This window comes from Serinus canaria, chromosome 1A (genome assembly GCF_022539315.1).
Source record: "Serinus canaria isolate serCan28SL12 chromosome 1A, serCan2020, whole genome shotgun sequence".
NCBI classification, from domain to species: Eukaryota; Metazoa; Chordata; class Aves; order Passeriformes; family Fringillidae; genus Serinus; species Serinus canaria.
Genome location: NC_066314.1, coordinates 37665254 through 37688076, shown reverse-complemented (window position 1 = coordinate 37688076; position 22823 = coordinate 37665254). Strand labels below are relative to the sequence as shown.

The following is a 22823-nucleotide window of genomic DNA, read 5'->3' as shown; positions in this document are numbered from 1 at the left end:
CCCCTCTTTGCAAACTCAGCCACAACCTAGTTACAGTACTCCAGCAGATGTCAGTTGTGTTTTATCCCTGTTTTCATCTTTCTGAAACCCCTATTATGAAGGAGATCAAGAACTATGGGAACTGCAAGTAAACAAATTAGGTGACACTCAGTAATGAGGGATGTTTTTCAGAAGAGTATCATCAAAGTAGCTCCAGAAGGGAAACTAGGATTCAAGAAGCAAATCCAGGGGAGGGCCACAAAGATTCTTCATTGTGAGGCTGGTGAGGCACTGGAAAAAATTGCCTGGAGAGGCTGTGGATGCCCCATCCCTGCATGTGTTCAAGGTCAGGTTGGATGGGGCTTTAGAGCAACCTGATCTCAGGGAAGGTGTCTCTGTTCATGACAGAGAGGTTGAAACTAAATGATTTCAATGTCACTTCCAATCCAAACCATTCTATGATAACATGACTCAGGTAGAGTTGCCAAAAAGAAGAGAGTAAAGGGAGAAAAATGGGAGTATGAACAAAGGATGAAAGGAGAATCAGAAACAGAAACAATATGGGGCTATATGCTATAGCAGTAAGTAGTATATTAGTATAATTATACCAGAGCTTTCCTTTACCTAGCCCCATCTCATTATTCAGGCTTGAAAAGACTGATGTTTTTCCCCAGCAGAATGAATAGGGGAGGCAAGGAGAGCTTTTATTGGTAAAAGGGCCAGCAAGAAAAACTGTTTTTATATTTGTAGGACTAATTCATAGTCTTACACAGATATTTTGAAGATTAGGAACCACCAAGTAAGACAATGGGTTTTTTTGAGGCAGTTATTTAACAGCAGATATAATCTCAATTTCTTTTAACATGCATCAAAAACAATTAGGTACTAATGAACACATTTCTCAAACACAGTGGCACCTTCTAAGAAGCTTGAACTGCTGGACAAATCAATATTCAGAACAATCTCAGAGTCTGTAAGAGTAAGATAAGTAACAGCAGTGCACAGTTCTGTAGTTCTTCAAGGTCTTTGCAATACTGAGATGGTATGAGCTTATTCTTTTCACACCAGTAACAATGCTATCAATTTCACCACTGGAGTGAATTCCAACCCCACCAGAAAGTTACTGTGTGCCACCATACCAGTTTTGAAAAGGAAAGCTACTCAAGAGGGTTTAAGCAAATAATTTATCTCCACTAACAAACCTTGAAAATTTCAGTACCAAAGACACTGATTCTATTCTCCTCAAGAAGTGTCTAAAAACAAAATTATTAAGTTTAGATGTAATGCCCATTTTAAAAACCTACCTATTAATTGGGTGTATTTGCCCAATAGTCTGTAATTATCCAAAAGGAATCCCTGTTACCTACAGTAAAAACAATTAACAGTGTAATAGCTAGTGGTTTATTAACCAATTGCTTAATGCAGTTTGAAGTCTTAAACATTATCTCTAAAGTAAAATTAGATCTTTAAGTAAACCCTGTCTCTGTTAATAATTTCATTTAAACTAAAGATTCAACCGCTGAGACATGACTCTAAGAGCAAATACCATCAAAAATATTTAAGGTTGCACAGTCTAAATGACATCTTATTCCATTTTTCTCATCCTTCTTCCTAAAACCAATGCTCTTACTTGGCATCACAACTTATAAGGATGAGTGAAATAGGCTTATGGTATAAGAGCAGCCTGGGCACTATTTCTGTTAGAAATGAAAAGGTTTTGGGAGACCTATTACGTGAAAGATCAAAGTGTACCTCTGTTCAGTACTAGCAGAGACCTTCAGGCTATCATGCATTTTACACAGGATCACCAGACTTTGCAATCAATGTTTGGGAGTTATCTTTCGAAGCTTCAGCCCCTGGATCCACACAACTGATTAAAAATCTCATCTTTCAATAAAAAGTACACTTCTAAACCTCGAGATTTTGGAGGGACTAAAGCAGTCATAGAAATTGAACACTAACAAGAAAAACTCCCAAGCACATAGCTTATGGAAAAACAGAATCTCAGCATTTTAAGTAACTTGACTAAAGCTTTGTAATTGGTGAGACTGGTAAGATGGCCTAATGTCATGGCCTAATGTGCTTTATGAACAGCATGTTCAAAAACTTGTGCCCTCAGCTCAAAGTACTGTTTTATTCATTAGCACAGCTACAAGAGTCACTAGTACGAAAGAGACCAATCAATATTGCTCTCAGAGCTGTTGTGCAGAGGGTCCTCTCACAGCAAAACCATGGCTTTGCCTCTTTAGCTTGCAGAGCAAAACTGAAGGCATAACAGCAGCACACTGCAGACACACTGCTGAGATATTTGATGTTCCAGAGCACCTCAAATCTCTCCTAATTTCTAGCTGTTCCAATGGATATCCCTCCACCCAAAAATCCTAATCCAAGGAATAATGCCTTTCCAAATATATTACATTTTGAATTCTGTGTTCTCAAAGTTGGTTACTGCAAGAAAAATTCTACTGTGCCCATTTCATGAACTTCAGATATTAATATAAACACAGAAGACTGACATCAGAAAACATATTTTTATGTGCTAATGGTTTTGTAAAACATTTTCGTTTACATGGAAAAGTAACTGAATTTCCTATTTTCCTCCCATTTTCACAGATGAGTGTTGTCAATGTAGTTGTAACTTAGAGATATAATTGTAAACAGGTCTAAGATGTGTCTTTTCTCATTTCTGAATAAACTCTTGAATCAGTTTCATTTACATAAGGAAAGCAGTCAAAACGAGATGTTTATGACAGCTAGATGTCTTCAAAGTAAGATTTATAGTATGAAACTTTAAAGAAGGAAAAAAAAAAAATCATAATTAAAGAGAAAATTAATACTTGGAGATGACCCAAAAGTGCCAAATAATGTTCCTTAGTGATCACCAACTCCATACAGGGCAGTTGTCCTAACCTGTATGTTTCATAATCACTTGTACCATATTACTTATTTCTTGAATTAAGCTTCATGTACCATAAACAAAAAAAAACAAAGTTTGCAAGAAAGTCTATCCTCTTATTTGCTAATCAAAGCATAAGTCATGACAAGAGCAGTGACAGAACAGGCTGTCTCCAAGACCCATTGGAAATTTGGGCTGCAAGTGACCTACCCCGAATTACTTTGGTAGGTGTCCAAAGCTAACCATTGCACAACAAGATTAAGAATTAGAAACAAAAGGGAAATACTGATTAAAGCTTGCTCTCACAGGGAAAAAAAAAGAAAAAAAAGGAACACCAATTTGCCCCCCAAAAGCATGTAATGCTGCAGATGTCTACTAATTTTGTTTGATTGTATTTAGAGACGGGACCATAATAGCAGTTACCAACGTCAGCAAAGCTGCATTATGATGACAAAATATAATTCTTCTTATTGAGAGATTTTAATCACAAATATTTCACAGTAACTAAAAGTAAAAAAAAAAACCCTAAACAAATTATCAACATCCCCATTCAAAAATACGCAGAGCCACAATAAAAACTGCAGTAACAAAGAAAATGTGACATTAAAATTTCTTTGATGTGTGGATCATAGAAGCAATTCATTATAGTAGCTTCTTGAAAGTTGCCTCAGTAATTGTGTAGAACTGCTGCAATGTTTACACATTGTATGACTTAATGCCAAAAAGCAACTCTTTTTTAAATGGAAATGACATTTCTCTGATTTAAAATCATAGCCAAGTTGATATTCAATGTGATGGTTAAAAATAGCAAAGTACAGGAACACAGTATACAATGGAGGAGAATAAGGATGTTAACTCTACTGACTGAAGCTGGCTTATGAAATTCCAACAAGAAAAGTACACTAATTAATATTTTGCTTTTGAAACCTAATGTGCAAAGGTGGTTAAAATGTACTGCCACAGCAGCGACCCAGGCACTTGGCTCCTACACTTAGGAAAGATTATGACTTTTTAAATGTTTTTTGGTGGATGAAAAAGCAGCTGGTAAATACACTAGTACTTCAGAATAAATATATATACAATAACATTGGAAAATGGAAAATATACCACAGATTTCCAGTTCGAAAACTCCAGGTAATGGACAAAATATCAGGCAATATTTATGGAAGCCATTAAATGGCTCAAATGGTTAAATTCCTAGCTGAGAAAAAGATGATTACATGACTTCTGGGGCACCTGGAAAACACATCATTTGAAAATGTGTCTAGAAAGGTATGTGTTTACCAATTAAATAAAAAGCTTAGAAGCTGCAGCAGATAAATTAAATAGTTGAGACTAATCAATCACAGTGCTAAAATGATAAATGACAACTAAACTGAAGCCCCAGGGAACTACAACTACAGAGCCATTTTGCAAAATTAGGCTGCATAACTAGCATACCTCAAAGTAATACAGAATCTTAATCCATGTCAGAGATGTCACATTAAAAGACACAAAGCAGTGTCTGTAATACAGGAATGATAAAAAGAAAAGAAAAATAAAGTTTTGCAGCACAGAATTTTGTAAGCATATAAGCCATAGAGACAAGACTTCTCTGAATAGTCTTGACATGATAACCAAAAGAGAAGCAATATAAACAACCTTTACATTATGCAAACGCTACTATGTAATTTACCAGAAGTTCATATTTTCACTATGTGAGGGGAAAAAAAAGGAGTGAAACTAATTTAGGGGAAGACCTCATTAAAGACTTAAGGTAATGGAAACACTCCAATGAACAATTTTATCCAAGCCTGCAGTAAATGCACATGAATTTTAATTTGCAATGACAAAACCTGTGACAAAATGGCAAAGAACAAGAAATGAGGGCACTTCCATGCTGCTTCTAGATTACTATACTGCATGAAAAATTGAAATAATAACCTAAGGGAAGGTTATTGTGATTACTACAGAATATTCATGAACAACAGGCTAATTTCTTTTGGAATACTCATAAATTCAACTTTTACAAAATGGACCCTTCCAAAACCAAAAAACCCTTCATTAACTCCTTCATCTCTGGTACATTACATACCTCTATATGTAATATTGTAAATGGTAAAATATAAAACACAGTAGCTTTTGAAATAGATATTAGGGCAAACAAGCATAATGTTGTAAGCTTATGAGCGAATGGTAAGTCTAACACAAATTTAGTTCTTCTACACATAATGGAATCTAACTGCCCATACAATAATTTTCAGCAGGCCAAGTCTCCTCTCATCTGCTCACAGCACAGTCTGGATTCTGGCCATCCCTCTCCTCTTCTAGCACTGTGCTTGTGCAATCTCCTAATTTATGTCACATTACCTTTATCAAACAAGAGTAACAAAAAAACCTCTTATTAACCAGCCATCAATTATTTGCCACTTCTTTGATACACCAAAGTTTGTGGCAGATGAAATCTGATTGCTGCTGACCATGTGAGGACAATGGACACCTTTTTTTGAACATGTGTTGCAAGAATTTTTTTGTGTTCCTCCAAGGGTATCTGCAATCTTTTGCAAAGAGAAATGATGGCCCTTGCATTTAAAATAAAGCTGGAAACATGTAAACCCCACAAAATATACTATACATTATGACTTTTATTTTATCCTTTTAAAAATAAGAGCAATATTGATTTTAATTTTATTTTCTCCATATGTGGGGAATCCAATCATTTTTGCCTCTAAGCACCAGATATTTTAAATTATAGACTTTAATTCAAGTTGAAGGAAAAAAGGTATTTTGAAACAACTCTACAATTCCAATTTATCAAACCCAGTGCCAAAAGAATGACTGGTTACTTTGTGTATGAATACCACAGGTTCTCAAGGGTATTGTTAGAAGGCTCAAAGGTGCCACACATGAAGTTCCCTGTATGGGAGAATGTACAGCCTGATCAAGCTGGTAACATTGCTATTCACTGATGATGGATGAGAGGTAAGAGTAATTTTATTTCTGTTTTATTATTCTAATTTCCCATGTATATTCCAAGGAGAGTGTTAAATAAATTTCACATCACAAATGTTAAATAACCACTGCAGAGTTTCATTTTTGTAATTATATATTCATTATATGTTAGATAATTTGTAGTTGATAATCATAATACCACAATTGATAAAATTAACCATGGATAATATGAAAAGGTCCTGTCAACCTATTCTGCCAGCAGAAGAGACAGAATTTGTATGTGAAGGAGTACCAAGAATAGTTGACCAATTTTTTTTCTCACTATACACAAATAAATGCACATTATTTTGAAAGAGCTGTCTGTGAGCTCTGGCCACTTGACACAGAAACACAACTGGGGAGAAGATCTTCCAGAGTCTGCAGTAGTGAAATTTATTTTCTACAAGCAGGTCTGTATATACAAAAGCCTATATATACTGGTCTATATATACAAAAAAATCTTTGTAGATTTTTTGTATGTGTAGATCAGTTGAATTATACAAATTGCTTGGAATTGCTAGCATTTATTCATGTAACTACCAGTCACCTGCTGCCAAAACTTCAGATCCAAAGGGTATAAAGCATAATTGATTAGGTCAAAGGTATCCCATGCATTAAATAACAACTTCCAAAGTTCCACTGTCTTTCCACATGTCAAATAAAATTGCAAGACCTGACCCATATTGCACTACATTGTAACCCTTTGTGAATTCCTTAGACACAAGCATATGGCATTATTCTGTGCATTCTGACCTGAAAACAGCAATAACGCTCTTGGTCTGCAGAGTCTCTACCTGATACTAGAAATAGCAAGCTTAAAATTTGCCCAAGATCAGAAACATTCTGCAATGCAGCTCTGCCAAGAGTAAGAGGAGATGGCCCTATGTGGGAGATGTGAGCAGAAAATGTGAAGCTCAAGCAGACTGACTATGTGGCAAAAAATGGAAAGATAAAGGGTAAAAAGAGGTGTGATAGAAAAGGGAATATAAACCACAGGAACCACAGGGGAAAGAAGAGAAAACGAAAGGAAAATATGACTGATAGAAGAAGAACTGAAAAAAAATCCAAGAAAAAGATAAGTAGGACTTTTGAGAAGTTTTCTAGAATTCTCTGGTACATATGTATCATTTGCTATACTCCTAGAAGATGCCCACTGGTAACATACAACTGGTAACTGTACAGCATACAAATAACCACACAGGCTCACAAACAAGCATGGTGTTGTCCTTGGATTTGTGAAATGTCACACATTTCCTCTCATGTTAAAGCCCATCATCAAACTTGTCAGCCCAGAGATATAATATATATTAATATATATATATATATATATATATATATATAATATATATAATAATATTTTTTGCTATTAAGATTTTCACACTATTCAGATTTTCCAATAAAGAATATCATTTTTATTATTTCTCAAGAAATATTCAAGATTTATTTCTATTCAAAACTAACCTGTTACATACACCAGTTTGGCTAAATGAAGAGGGATTTATTATATAAAATTAAAATTCCTTAACTTGTACTGCGAAATGTATATTCTGAAAGCAGAATGATGCTAAAGAACACATATTCTCTGCACACTACCTACCGTCCACAATTATCTAACACTAAAAAGGAAGGTTCTGTTGGCACTTAGCACAGAGGAACTGTTTTGTTGGAACTGTTAACAGAAATAACACAAGTCCACCTGCTCTGGTTCTCAGAAGATATCACCACCTGTTAATACCCAGTAATGTGGTACACCCGTATAATCAGCTACAGTTCCTGGGGCACACTATATTGGATTGGCAGTGGAAGCAATGTCTCTGTTCTACTTTGTCATGACTGGTACTTCACCTAAGCAGCCTAAGATATTTTTCTAGGGACAATGTTAATAACATCCCCCACAACACAAACATGGCCCATTCTCTCATCCCTGTAAAGGATCACAATTTCTTGGTGTTTGATAATGCTGCAGTTGTCAAAGGCCACTGCAGCCATGCACAGAGATTGGTTGGACTGTGCAGTGCGCAGCACAGCTATAACCAGGGCTGTTCAGAACAATCAGCCAGTGGTTATGTGGTTAACACAAACCCACAAAAGTCTTTTGCTCCAGCACCAAGGCAGCAGGATCAGACTAGGGTGGTGAATCTGGTTTTCTGCAAAATTTCACGTCTGAGCAAATGTTGGCGTAATACTGTTTTTAGCTGGCTACTGTCAATTTCTGTTGCAATGTATATTTACTGAGAAGAAAACCGTAATATTCTCAGTATGGGCAACAATGAAGGCACTTTGGGTGGATTGCCTGGGCCTCTTACCTGAGATGATTATAGAATTTATAAAAGCCTACCCCTGTGAAATGAAACTAAGTTGGAAACAAGGCAGAGATGTTCCCTACACTAATTTCTTGCACTTGTTGGAAGAATTGTGAATATGAAAGAATACAAAAATTAAAAGGAAGTGCAAGTCATGTTTAGCTTTGGAGTATATAAGCTGGTTACTTACTGTTTGCAATAGAGAATGTGTGCTTAACTCTCTTCTCTTTGTTTATTCAGGACTCCACACTCCTGTAAGAAAAACAAATACATGTATTTATCATCCATTTAAAATTAACTGTCTAATTTCATTTGTGCTACAGAAGTTTGCCATTTTCAGACTTAGTTTGGGCTTACTCCAATATTTAAAACCCTGAGTCTTTGTCAAAGCACCCAGCAGAGAAAATTCATATCAACCCTTTTCCTTAAAAACCAGGTTTTCGGCCTTAGATACTACAATAGCAGCAGAGATGAGAAATCTGCAGGTTCAGGAAATAAATCCCTCTTGAAACCTCAGACTAAATGCTGGGCATCCTAATTTTATCTGGGCACCTGCACGCCTCCCCAGTTCCAGGAAGGTGACAGGCTTTGACATTTCTGAGGCTGTCAAATCTCTCATCAAAATCAAATTCTCATGGTGTATTAGATCTTGGCTGAATTACCCCATTAGACTGAGGAGCCAAGGAAGAAAAAACATATGCCTGCAATGACAACCACAGCCTCCCTAACCACTTTTGGAGGAGAGTGGAATATGCTGCAGAGGGGTGTTTGATGCCTCACTCCTGCTGTTTCATACAGGAAATTTGTACAGTAAGAACTGAACACAGCACACCAGCTGCTTTAGTCTTTCTTGGTCAGGTTACAAGCATCACAACAGAGGTGAGTTTTAAGGCAAGGAACACAGCATACTGCCTTGGCAGATTTTACTATTAACAATTTTCATTAATAAAGGCTGCTTGAGAGAAGGGAGAAAATTGGAACTGCTGGGCAATAAGGGTTACAATAAGGGCAACACTGGTGTGAAAGGGCAAGCACAATCAAGCTGTGAAGCCATTAATTGTGAAGATGACCAATTTGGATGCAGTTAAAAAATTGAGCCAAATACATAGTTGCCAAGATAGACAGATGTATTTTTAATTTTATATCAACTAGAAAATGACAATGTTCTTATCTGAAACTCTCAGACTACAGCACACCAACATTTACGCTGGCCTTTAAAAAGGCAAATCATGATTCCATCCACCATTTCACTCTAATCAGCAAACCATCTTTCATGACCCAAATCATACAGAACTCAAACTATAACTAATTATAAAATCTAATTTCCCCTTCTATTTTAGTAATAAATTAATATTACTTTCTGTATCGTTCTGTCAATATTTATGACATCCCAGACACCACTTATCTGCATATGAGTCTACTGAAAGAGCCTGTTAAGCAACAATTAAAAACTGTTTGGAGCTGAGGGCTATATATTACATTAGTCAGAAGCATCCAGTATTTTGATGTTAATAAATTTTAAACTTTTTTTGAAACATAGGGATCAGCTCTTCTATCTAACAGCCCATTTTGCTATGTCCTAGACATCAGTGAGGAGCTGAATGCTTAAAATGATGAAAGGTTAGCTGGACAGTGATGTGAAATCTTGTTCTAAAGGGTTTAGAATAATTCAGATGCTGGTGTAGAACATGGCTAATTTCATTGCCACAGTTTGTAACTCGTATCGAATATCAACGTTTGTCCATAGCCTCAGCAGGCCTTACCTCGCCTCGTGCTCTGTATCAGCTGTATAAAATGTTCTGGCACAGACCATGACAGACCTAATCTGAACTACTGCACTCAAAAATCTCTAAATGGGTTCAACCAAAACTTTGCCTCTTGCTGTCAAGTCAAGTCTTCCCAAACGGAGGGATTTGAAATTCAGAAATGCTCAGAAAGAGGGCTCAATAAAAGAGCCTCTAATCTCCACCTTCTCCTGGGGTTCAGAGCCAGGGTTTGGTTCAGGGCCCTGTGAATATCTTGCATTTGAGCAGAGGTAGCTGCAAGTGCCTTAGAGAAATTAACACCCAGAGTCACACCTGCTCTGTGGTGCACTGTCTCAATCTTTCCCTGTTTCTCTAAGCTGTCTGTGTCAAGCTGTGCTATATTATTACTAAGCCTTTCAGGGGGTTCACTACTTCCTTCTGTGGCAACAACAAAATGGAAAGACAAATGTTTACTATACTATTAATTGTAAATAATTGAATAAAAATACAGGTTGTACACTAGAGAAGCAAATTTAAGCAAAATTATGAAAAAGTGCGGTGCTGCATTAAGTGCAAACAGAGACAGCCTGCCTGATCCTTGGAAGCTCACAGTCTGAGTTTCCAATAGATATGAAAAATGTAATGGACATCTGGAATAAGTAAGAGCCAAGCAATAAAATTCAAGTTGTGCAGGAAACTAAATAATATCACTCTTTGCAAGGATTTGCAGAGCAAAAATATAAGGAGATAATTAAACTGGAAATATTTGCATTTCTAGAGGAAGATGAACACATTACAAAAGAAATTCAGCTGTGTTTCTATCACTTACTATTAAACACAGGCAATTTTTTTATTAGATGTGTTGGAAGATTAATTCATTCACCCTTGGTAATGGACTCCTGAGGGTCTTCAGTGCAGAAGATCCCCTGCAGTGACAGCTATATTTTCAGAGCTACAAATAGCATCTGTCATAGTGCTAGTATCTTCCAAGGCTCCGTTTTCATTTCAATATTTGCAAGAGAAGACGTTTCCTAATGAAACCATTGGAAATATCAACAGAAACACATTTTGATAAGTGTGACTACATCTTGCAATATCCCTTTGAAGCATAATCTATATTTAACAAATGTTATCTACAGAAGCTACTTTAAGGCATTTCATTTCAGGGTATGTACTCATTTAAATGATCTGCAGCTTTGATTCGGTTAGCACACAGATAGCAAAAGTAAGAACAACAAAGCCTTTTCTCATTAATTCTAAACTCTCTGATCCCAGTCACCTTTATGGTAACCAATTATGGAAACAGTCCCATTAAACTGGGGCAGGACTGGAGCTCTAAAATAAAACCAGTTCAGTCAAAAACATTGTATTTAAGATTATACATTCATATATGCTCATGAAATGAAAACCTACTCCACTGCAAGGAAGGAAGTCTGCAATTTTTCTCAGGAAGCCCTTGCTTAACTCATACAGAAACAGAGTGGATTTACATTTATTATAGGTGACAAAGAACATTTTTAGTATCACAGAATCATGGCAAAAATAAGCCCCTTTTATTAGATGCTTCACTTTTCATTGTGAACTGTAATACAAAAGATGAAAGGGAAGTTGCATGGTAATTAAAAGATTTCTCAAGGTATCTTAGGCCATCTGCAGTTTTCTCATTCCATTACTATTTTTAAAACCAAGAACAACTATGTGATCTCTTACAAACTCCATGAAGAAACAATTTTTATCTGTTTAGGATTATGGGCTAAACACTCATTAGTAGAGCATATGGCTGTTATTTGAGTATTATTCTTCCCTCTCTTCTTTCAAACACTGAGGAATAATTTTGCAAACTGAATCTCTGTACTCTGGAGTAATAAAGAGCTGCTAATATATCATCATTATGGCTCAGTGACAGTTCCAGAGCACAACTGGACAACATTTTTGTCATGAAGGAATAAATGCTCTAGAAATCAGTTTCAGGAGGGTTTTGATTTTGACAGAGCTGAAACTTAGCCCAGGTTTGTTTACTTTATTGATTGTCTTTCAGACATGAGGACAACCACTTATGTGGCATATCTGGGAGGTTTGGAATAAACTACCTTGAAATTCTGTGTGGCAAAATGAAAAAAATATAAACTAAACTTCAAACAAAAAGCAGCTGGTGTTTAGCCTCCTGAATTTAGCAGCACATCCTCAAAACACAAGCCCAATTGTCTTAGAAGTGAAAATGGATATTTCAAATTTTATTCTCTGCTATAGAATTATTTAAGAGAGAAAAGCAGATTAATTGAAAGTGGAGGAGTCCATTATGAATAGACTGACATCCTGTAAAACATAGAACTGATGTCTGGAAAAATGAGGCTAACATTCGATTATGAAGTTTAAATTAGCTAATAACCAGTACAGAGTCTGGATAATTTTCAGTTGCATAATGTGCAACAAATTAAATGTATTTTGAAAAAAATGCAGTTGCGGGCATTTATTAATAGTTTCACATATTGAAACAGAAATTGTCATACATTATGAACTTTACAGTCCTTAATCATATGTATATTTCACTGTTTTATGGGCTTAATTTGCTCAGCATCAACTTTTACTGTGAGTAACATTGATTTTGTCAAAACCTCAAATAAGTCACAGAACAGATCTGAGGATTACTTCAGAAGGGATTTAAAGCACACACTGTGAATCTCTATACAACCACCACTTAAAACACTATCCGTTCAGGCCCAGATGGATTGCTATGGCAACAGAATCCCAAATACCAGGTTTGTAACTAACAAAAATGTAAATTATTGATGAACTCAAGAGTTGTCTCTCTTGGACACCCTCCTATTCAAATACCAAGCCGTATGGCTAGAATACAGAGGAATAGTTGATATGCAATTTCCCCAGCCCAGTGAGCACTAATCCCAAAGGATTTCATTAAATCTTTTGGCTTAAATTTTTATTCTTGGAACAGCAGTCAGCAAGCAGGGATTACATTAAAACAGGCACTATTGAGGTCATTACCGACTGAATTCAGGCCTGTAATATAACAAAACAGGAACTAATTTTAAATATACCTCCACACACACCCTCCCTCCTCCCCAAAAATAGCACTGATCCAAGTTATTGTATACTTGGTGACAGCACTTTTGCCACTCACATCACCATCCTTCCTCCTTGCCTAAGGCAATGATGAAGAACAGTACTAAGGAGTAAAAACAGAAAGGCAAGTTATTTGATAAAGAGGTGCACATTTCATGGTAGAGGTGAGTGTGCATAAACAACTGAGTTGCAGAACAATGAATGTAAGGAGGCTCTGCAGCCTTTGATATTCTGTAAATCAAAACCACGAATAGAAACTTCTCTAGCAAATAAGCAAATCAGAAGAGAGGAAGTAATTAATGGCATTTTTATTGCAAATTTCATCAACAGTCTGATAAGGGAACAAATAGTGGTAGGAAAGCCAAACACTACTGCAAAGCCTCTCAAACTTTATACAGAACACGATTAACACAGCGAGTGTCAGACAAAAATCAGTTCTGCCAATTTTGGACTGGGACAGTCCAGCTTGTTTTAAAAGAAACTATGGCTTTAAAAAACCCAAACAATTCTCAGGTGCGTGCCTGCTGCTAGGTGTCACTGTACACAGACAAGAAATGACAAACCACTGACTGTAGGAGTTTGTTACCAGATCCAATATCGACGCAAAACGAGAAGGAAAAACCTGGACAGGGGCAAATTTGTGGAGATGGGTAAATGTGGAGGGATGCTTTTGCTGATGGAAAGGAAACAATTATTGAAACAGAAAATGAAAGAGATAAAACCAAGGCATAGAGTCATTTCCTAAGACAAGGGAGAAATTCAGAGCCACAGAATGAAAGGAAGATAGTGGTTGTACCACACACTTCCTGGTAGGGCAGGAGAAATTCTCCCATCCTCATTCATACAGATGAGCATCTACTCAACACAGTACATAAAGACAGAGGAGCTATTTAGGAGAGCTGTCATTTGACCAGCCATTTAAGTTTACAGATATTAACTAGATTGCATGCCTTTAGGTCTCAACACACTTAAGTACTTAAGTACTTCAGAATACAGTTTACCAGAATTCATGTGCTGCATCACTGTGGACACTAGAGACAAAACCTAAAGTATTTGCACCCTGCTTTTCTCTGTCCATTCAGTCTGTGGCCTGGCCATTCCCACCCTGTGATCCATATATTTTAAAGGGGAACTGTTTTCAGCTCTGCAGAGCTCTCGACTTAGCAAAGGACTCAGCTCATTGTGGAATTTCTCTGGAAGTCCCTTCTACAATACTAGCACTGAGGCTGCTTTTTCAGCCTCTGTTCACTTGTTTTGAACTACCTGCCACCTAAAGTTGAAAGATCCTTCCCTGTAACTTTCTCAGAATTTCAGTTCTTAGCAGAACCAGGTGTTTCAACTCCTGCCTAGCTTTCTCTTGTTATTACCACACACCTCCATCAGACATGCTGTGTTTCTGTTTCACATAACTCACACAAGAGGGTTAGTGGTAAGAGCAGCCCCTAACCCTCAGTAAGTGCCAGCTGCTGCTCAAATGTCTCTGCCTTGCTCTCCCAGTTGCTTGCATGATGCTTCTCACATTCTCAGATTCTTTCTCCTACCAGTACTGCCCAGGACATGCTGTGTTACCTTCTTTGGTTCTCAGTCCTGGTGGATTCAGATCTTGTTGCCCATCAAAAGCCTTTTCCAGCTTCTGCTTTATCATTATGCTTAGCTTGATGTTAGAAGAGTCATCCACTCTGATACTTCCACCAACCACGCCTAGGTCAGCCTCAGAACTTCATGAGCAATAAACAATCATATGAATCAGTAGGCAGTAAAATATTCTCTTTTCAAGAAAGAAAACCTATTAATGGTGATGATACAGTCAGTGACAACAAGTCACAAATGGGCATCTGAATCATCTTGAGATGTTATAAGAATATTATGCGGCCAAAGGAGTATCAGAATTTGGGGCAACAACAGCATTTCCACCCTCTAGTAGCTATCCAGGACTATATATATATATATATATATATATATATATCTTCCTCTACTAACACTCATTTCACTGTGAAGCTACTGTAGTCCTACATTATAAATGGGATGGCACAAGTGCCAGCAATAGGGATGCATACCAAGTGTGGCACAGACTTCCAGGAAATCTTTGCATATGACAGACCATTAAAGTGGATAAGCTGGATGTGTTCACACTATGCAGGGACACTTCAACCACATGCTATATCTGCCATGTAGTATCTGTGGAGCTGCTCTGGAAGGAATTTTCCCAGAGTGCAGCTTGCCATTCCTGCTCTGTTAATGTTGGGTATGTCTCAGCCATTTTCTTAGACAAGAGTAGAATTTTTAAACTTTACATTAAACTTATTTTTTTCCAATTGCAAACATGAACACGTGAGAATTCTAACATTTATTAACAATAAAAAGCCATAAAAACTTCATACATCAGAGTGAAGCTTCATTTTCCTAAGTGAAAGTTTTCAAGACTTCAGCTGAAACAACCAGCACCTGTAACACGGCATTCCAACACATTTAATTCCAAATATTTTCAGGCTTTTCTAGACAATAAGATATAAAGTTACAATTATTTTTCTGAGACATTTTAGAAAAAAGAAACACAGTTCTCCAAAAGTTGCTTCACAACACTATTTAGACCAGGCATCTTGGATCACATGAAATGGTAAGAAAATAGTTCCTAGCAAAATTGGTTTCAGATGTCATATTTAGGTTGCTTATTACAGATATAGACTAAGACTTATTTAGAAGCACAATGGAGGTTTTTAATCATTCTCCTAAATCCTTTGTAGAAAGATAACATATCTCTACATGAGCAGACACACACTGAGGTGCATTCCAGTGTTTGGAGATTCAAAATCTAATTGCTTTTATCACAGGACGAGAGAACCTGCTGCAATATCCACTGCAGGAAGTGATTATATGTTACATAACACAGCTGATCTTTTTGTTCTGCTGTGAGAGGTTTGATTTATTTATTTATTTATTCTGCTTTATGAAAATGTACTAATATGGGTAAGCAATTCACCCATAAAATCTGATAGTGAGTGTCAACACCTCAGCAAATGAAGCTACAAAATCTATGGATGAGCTGTTCCAACACCCTTTCTATATAACCCTCGAGAGGCCTACTGTGGCAACAACTTCAGTATTTCTTGTCCATTTAAATGTAGCCCTTCAAAGGTAACTTTTTAGGTAAAGAGAATATTCTAAGCAGACTTATTCTGTAGTTCATGTGGATATGTACACAAAATGTATACAGATGATAACTCACCACTGGTATAATGTCAGCCCACATTTTCTACACTATACAGTAAGTTTTATTCATGCCACTGTTTTCTTCTAATGGAAATTATTTTTAAAAATGTGAAAATCTACCAGGTCTAAATACAGATAAAATCAAGTCACTGCCTACACCCTCCTGTATTAATCCAAGAGGTAATGGACTACATGCCTCCCAGATTTCTGGTAAGCAGCAAAACAAATCCCATAAAGAGAGGCACATCACTTTCCAAAGCTGGTACCCCTGATTTCTCACATTAATTTTAATGTTGATTGTTCGTCATCCACCATGCAACAAGCCCTTTTGCTCCACAGCAACTGCTCTCTGCTCCCTTTTACCTTTTTATAACAATCTGGGTGCTTCATATCCCAAGACTACTATTATTAAACTTCATGTGCAATTTCACTACTCTCACGATCACAGCTGGCTTCTCCTTTTCATTGAGCTACACTACAAACTACTAAGAGTATGATAAGACTAAGAGAATGAAAACACACCAATTTAAATGAAGATTTTTTGGTTTTTTGTTTACAAGAAGAGATGGTATTTTGTACGTTTCTGTGGTCAACAGGAGCAAAGAATGAAACACTCAAAATTAATAATTAAACTGGACAGCACTGACCACTTGCACTGGAACTAGACTTCATTATAATAGGATCATTGAATAAAGTAAGCATACATGAAAATTTTAAATGTTTCAGTTTCAACATGTAGTATTTCATCATAAAAAAATATTTCTAATTACTCTACTATGTTTAGCATTTATACCAACACTGGTGGAAATACTTTCCTGGTGGAAATAACCTTATAGATAGATGATTAGGATGACAAAATTATGAGCAATTAGTTAAAAATAAAAAAAAATGTTTTCAGCCTCCAAATTACTTATGTAAAAAAAACAACTGTGGTATTTGTCTATGAAACATTTATGACAATAACGGATTACCATTATGAGACTGTTTTACAAACATCACAAAGTCTTTTGAAAAAAACAAATTCATCTTATACCATGTTCTCTGTCTTCCTCAGCATGTAAGAATATTAGACCTCCTTACAGTCAGTAAAGAAAACCCCAAACTTGAACAATCATTAAAAATTGTGTCTCTTATTTAGTACTGTCCAGAACATTACTTTCTCAGTGACTGTCATTGTGACATACAGGGCTGTCTCCTGGAAGGAGCTGTATATAGCACCACTAAGAGATGCACTGACCAGTATTACTGGTCCTCATACAAAAGTAATAAGTTGACCAGTCAGTAGATCTTTCTGGTTCTTCAGCATTTTAACTTCTGCCTAGACACAGAGGCCAACAAATAAACTAAACCAAACAAAAGAATAGTGGACAGATGCACTGCATGTGTATAGAATAGGTGAATGCCAAGAGCAACACAAACTGGAGTTCCTTGCCAGGTTACAACTTGCTGAAGAAACGTGTAACCATAGTGACAGGAGTGAACAGTGAGTGACACGTAACAACAGCCTGTGGAAAGCACGAGGTGTGCATGCAAGTGGCTGCAGCTGCAAATGCTTCCTTGATTCTCAGAAGCTGCAAAGTCAACTCGGCAGCAACTACACTTTTCAGTAGGAATGTCTCATATCCCTGAGATAAATGGCTACCAGCCTGGCTGGCTGTGTGAGAGAGAGAATTTGGTCATTGGAGCTATTAACCAAGTGCAGGTGTCCCAGTATAGTGTGTCTAAGCCATGCCAATTTCCAGAGTTAGTGGCACACAGTAACATCATACCTGGCCACCTTGGCTTCCTTTCCTGGCCAACTAACAGGGCTGGGCTGGTATCTACAGTAAAGTTCATCTCCACATTTATAGAAGCACAGTGAAAGTTTTAACTAGCCTATAGCTGCTGCTATTTGGGTCTAAATTCATTATTACATAACATCCTCTAGAGATACAATCTGTGTACCTTAAAGCTTTTCTTTACCCATTATGTGCACATGCCTGATTTTGCAAAGCTGAAGATGAACTGAAGCATCATGACTTTTTCATCTTGAAACTACAAGCAGAAACCTAGAGACTGGGGAACTGAGGAAGACCCTTTAATCACAGGTGTCACTCTGGGCTGCGACAGAAGAGCTTAACTGCCAATCCTTGCAGATTACATGCAAAGATATTATAAACAAAAAGGAGGATAAAAGACAAGTGGTGATACTGCAAGTCTTCATAACAGTAAAAAAAGGAAGCATCAAGTCCACATTCAGCAAATCTGACAGCCTAATCAAAAAGCAGCACATCAGACAGTGCAGTGTTGATGTGCAGATGGCTAGGAACATTAAAAGAGGTAGTTATCATTATTGTTCCTTACGTATTTGACTAAAGAAAAGACATCATGATATTGTATTTGCCTATAAAATCAACTTCCTCAGCTACACATTGCCAGAAGGAATCTAATGGAAATGTCTATTTAGTGAAAATTAAATAATTACCTTGTAATTACCATCTCATGTATCACATTTAATGTTAGCATCTCTAAATCAAGGAAAACTCAAAAAAAGTCTATTTGAAATCCTTAAAAAAACCATATGGACAAATATTTTAATTGGGCTACTTTTGCTAATGAAGCTAAGTATTCCACACAGCAATATTTCTCCCTTTTTGTAGGGCCAAGTGTTAACATAAACCACCCTTTAATTTAATATTCCTACCCATCTTGACAAAGCCTGCTTAATTTTTTGTTATTAGATTCTGAAATACAGCTTATTCGGACCAAACTTCAGCCACTTCATAAAAACTCCTGATTTGCACTCAAATAGCACACTGGAGCAGTTGAAGGAAAAAACCATTTGTTCTGTCTCAACTGATGTATAGCGTAATTTTCTGAGATTCTTTCATTGCAATTTGCAAACACATTAGCTAAGTCTATGAAACAAAAGCAATCTGTACTACCCGTGGCCCAGAAAAAGCAGAAGCAGAAAGTTAGAAAACATAACAAATGTCTGAATCATCTTGAGGCAGGGACACACTCTACCTCAACACAAAACATCATTATCCAAACTGTGCCTCATCTATTTTTCTGACAAAGGAAGCCTGGCCACTGAACACCTAATACTGAACACAGTTAAAATAGGCTGTATAACAGTTTTAAGGAGGGGCCTAGAGAAGGCAAACTTATCCTGGACTTACTCAGGGAAGCAACACCCCAGTTAGGTTATGAGATTTCCAGTCCCCTCGTGCAGTTCCTGCAGTTCCACCCTCAATTTACAGCCACACTAGCCACTCGTCCCAAAAGAGGAAAGCTAGTTAACACTGACACGCTGAAGTTCTCTGCTGAATAATCCAATGCAGAATCTAGCAGGTGCCACTGAACTTGTTTCAATATTGTTGCTTTTTAAACAAAGCAGATGTAAGGGAATAAATACACTGTGGGCAGTAAGGGGAATGTAAGTGCAGCTTTGATAAGCAGCCAGATGAGAGCATAACTGCATTCACAGATAGGAAGGGACAGCATAATAGACACTGCTACACAGAATGATTGTTACAGCATCTCTCAGCATGGATTTTAAACAAATCAAGAAAACACCACATGATGTATCTAAAATTTCATTTCAGCATCTGGCAAAAAGGAAATATCTGCTAAAAATCATCTCATTCAAGGAAACTCTTAATATGAGTTTCTGTAAAAAGGGAACTTGAAATTGCCTGTCAACAAATCAGCAGATGCCCTTTCTGAACCTGACAGGTACTTTTTGGCATTATTGTAATGACCATTAACTACTTCATTGCACAGGGTAGAATCAATTGCATTAATCAATTTCTACTATCACTTATGAAGTATGCAGACAATTTTCTAATCTGTGCTTTGCACTGACATAAAATATGCAAATTTAGCATACTCAGGCAAAGCTGACTGTCAATATATTTTCCTTTTGACAAAAATCAGCACTTTGCCTATAAGATTACAGTCTTGTCTCAAGAATAACTGAAGCAAGGGCTCTTAAGCAAAACTGATTCTCCTAAAAGTTTTATAATACATTGAGATTTCAGGATGCAATGTGAAATGCTCCTTTATGAACAGAACAACTCGACAGCTTAAAACAGAACATCATGGATTCATTCAGGTACAACAATAAATCCAACATCTCTGTCAACTATTTTCTTTTTCTGATATATGAACAGAGAGCTTTCTGAAAGCTCTCTGTTCATATATCAGAAAATTCAGGAGATTAGAAAACAGTAAGAGTAGGAGAAAGGAGAAAATAACAAAGAAATCAAGTATCTCCTCCTCTGGCCCTGCTTTCATTTGTTCATTCCTGATATGCTTTCTCTTCTTCTTCTCCACCTTCTCCTTAAACTAAAATGGGCATCTAACACAGCTGATAGTTGCCATTCTTGGCACCTAAATAGTTCCTCTGAGCATACAGTAAGAAACTGTCTTGAAGTACTTTTATTCTGAATCTTGCCACACTCATAAGAATAAGTGAAAAAAGAAGCTGAGAGATTAAATTACCCTAACTGCAAAGCAATTCTTCCTTGACAAAAACTCCAGATCTGCTTGTCTTGCAATTTGTCCAGTGCTCTCTCAAAAATGTGAGTTTGCAATGAGATAGAACAACAGAAAACAGACCAATGTGATTTTTGGTATTTCAGCTGCCATCTTCCATACCCATTAAAGATAATACCCTTATCTTAGCTTGTTGAAAAATACATCTGATTTCATTTTTAGCTTTGCAAATGTGAATCATAAATCGTTGGAAGAGATCACTGAAGATGCTATGAAAAGCAAAGAGGAGTCTTAAGAGGTAGATTTTGGAGAAATGTGGCAGGCAGACCGATACTGTTAAAAAAAACCAAACAGCTGAAGAGAGTGGGAAGTGTGGCAGCAGCTCTCAGGCCACAGAGAGCAACACATAACTTCCTCAGGCTGGGAAAGGCTGTGAGAAGTTCAGAGAAAAGAATGAGAAACAATTCTTATCTTCACTTGCTGCACCTGCTGTTGTGAGCATAGGGAATGTGTTATGGAGATTTGGTTACCAAAGGTGGGTTCTTGATTGGCCAATGGTGATGGTGTTTGGATTGAGGGACCAGTTGGGTCCACCTGTATCGTGGCTGTTGGTGGAAGCAATGGGTTTCTTAATAAGTATGGAATAATAAAGTGATTGATCAGCCTTCTGAGAATCATGGAGTCAATGCTAATTATTACCCAGCTGGGGGCCTGTAATGACAGGAAGCATCTGAAACAAGCATAACAAGACAGAACAGGGAAAGAAAGCAGTGGCTGGATACCAAAAACCCCTTGTTTTGCTCTAAAATATTTTAAGGGAAACAGTAAAGTCCAGCTATTCCTGGACCAGGAAAAGCATAATAAAGTAGGTAGCTGAAATCATCTTACATTAGTTGAGTTGAGGACTACTTGAACTAAATATCTATTTTCTTTTTTCCACCTTACCCCCCAGCAAACACCATGCTGCTATTGTGCAGGTGAATGGAATTAGTGGAGCTAAGACAGGGTTAGAAGTCAAGAACTCTAGAGATGTAATCCTGGATTGGTCTCTGACTTGCTCTGGTACCATTTTTATCTCTACTAATAAAGCAGATACAATAATATAGAACTCAAAAAGGACCTTGCAGGATTAAAGTGTGCAGTATTTTGCAGGAAAGCTGCCAAATTTAAGTTTCCTGCAGCACTTAAATGGATCAGCCTACAGGGACTGAGCCTTAACTTACATCTATAAAAATGTTAACTGCAGTAGTTGAGAATCAAGAAAAACCCTGAGTGTTTTTAAGTATTTTACCTTTGCATTGCTAAACCATTTGCCATGGGGACTGAATGTTTGCACTTCTGGGACTTTGCTGGATTTCCAGATTTACACTGCAGGACAGCTGAAATTTTCCTTTGGCCCTACCACCTTAAAATTGTTTTTCTAAGGCATTATAAACAGAAAAAAAAGTACCACTCTCTAAATATCCCTCCCCAATTGTTTTAAAAAGTCTTTGAAGCTACAAGTGACTCTTACTGTTCATCTGTAAACTGCTCATCACATTTGACTCTCTGGGCAAGGTGGTATTACAAAGAAACAACGTCTCATTATACATTTAATGTCGTTCAGTTGCCACTGCTAATAACACTACATTTATCCTACTAAATCCAAAAGTATTATCTTTTCACCAGCATAGGAATTACTCAGCCAAAACTGAAATATGCTCTTAAATGGAGCAGTTTAAACAAAGATGAAGGACCAAAGGACTGCAAGACTGTTAACAGTATTTTCTGGATTGTTTAAATGTAATAAAGTAAATTCAGCAACAATTCTAAATTCTTCACTGTTCCATGTTTCCCTTTCACAATGAATTTCTCTTTGTGTGTTTTTTTCTTGTTGCACTCACTGTGTTACATAATTTCAAATATCAATATAAGGAATTTCTTGTAGCCCTAAATGAAATCACAGTATCTTATGCATAAACATTTATCTATATTGGTAGGCATGTATGCCTTTGTCAAGCTGTATCCACTCACACATATATTCCCTCTTTATTTACCCAGCTTCCCCAAAAATCAAGGTCTGACTCTATTGCATATAAATTTTCTGTATTTACTTGAGTATTTTTGGTTACAAACTACAGCACACCAAACAATAACTAACTGGATTAAGTTAATACCCAT

At 36.9% G+C, this 22823-nt stretch overlaps 1 protein-coding gene across 1 annotated transcript in view; it reads right to left on the bottom strand.

Annotated features, from left to right (window-relative positions):
- SYT1 (synaptotagmin 1) overlaps window positions 1–22823 on the bottom strand; it is a 253467-nt gene that overhangs the window by 204967 nt on the left and 25677 nt on the right. Inside the window, exon 2 of the mRNA XM_009086709.4 lies at window positions 8339–8400. The gene's annotated coding sequence lies outside the window, so the exon portion shown is untranslated. The remainder of the gene's footprint in view (window positions 1–8338; window positions 8401–22823) is intronic.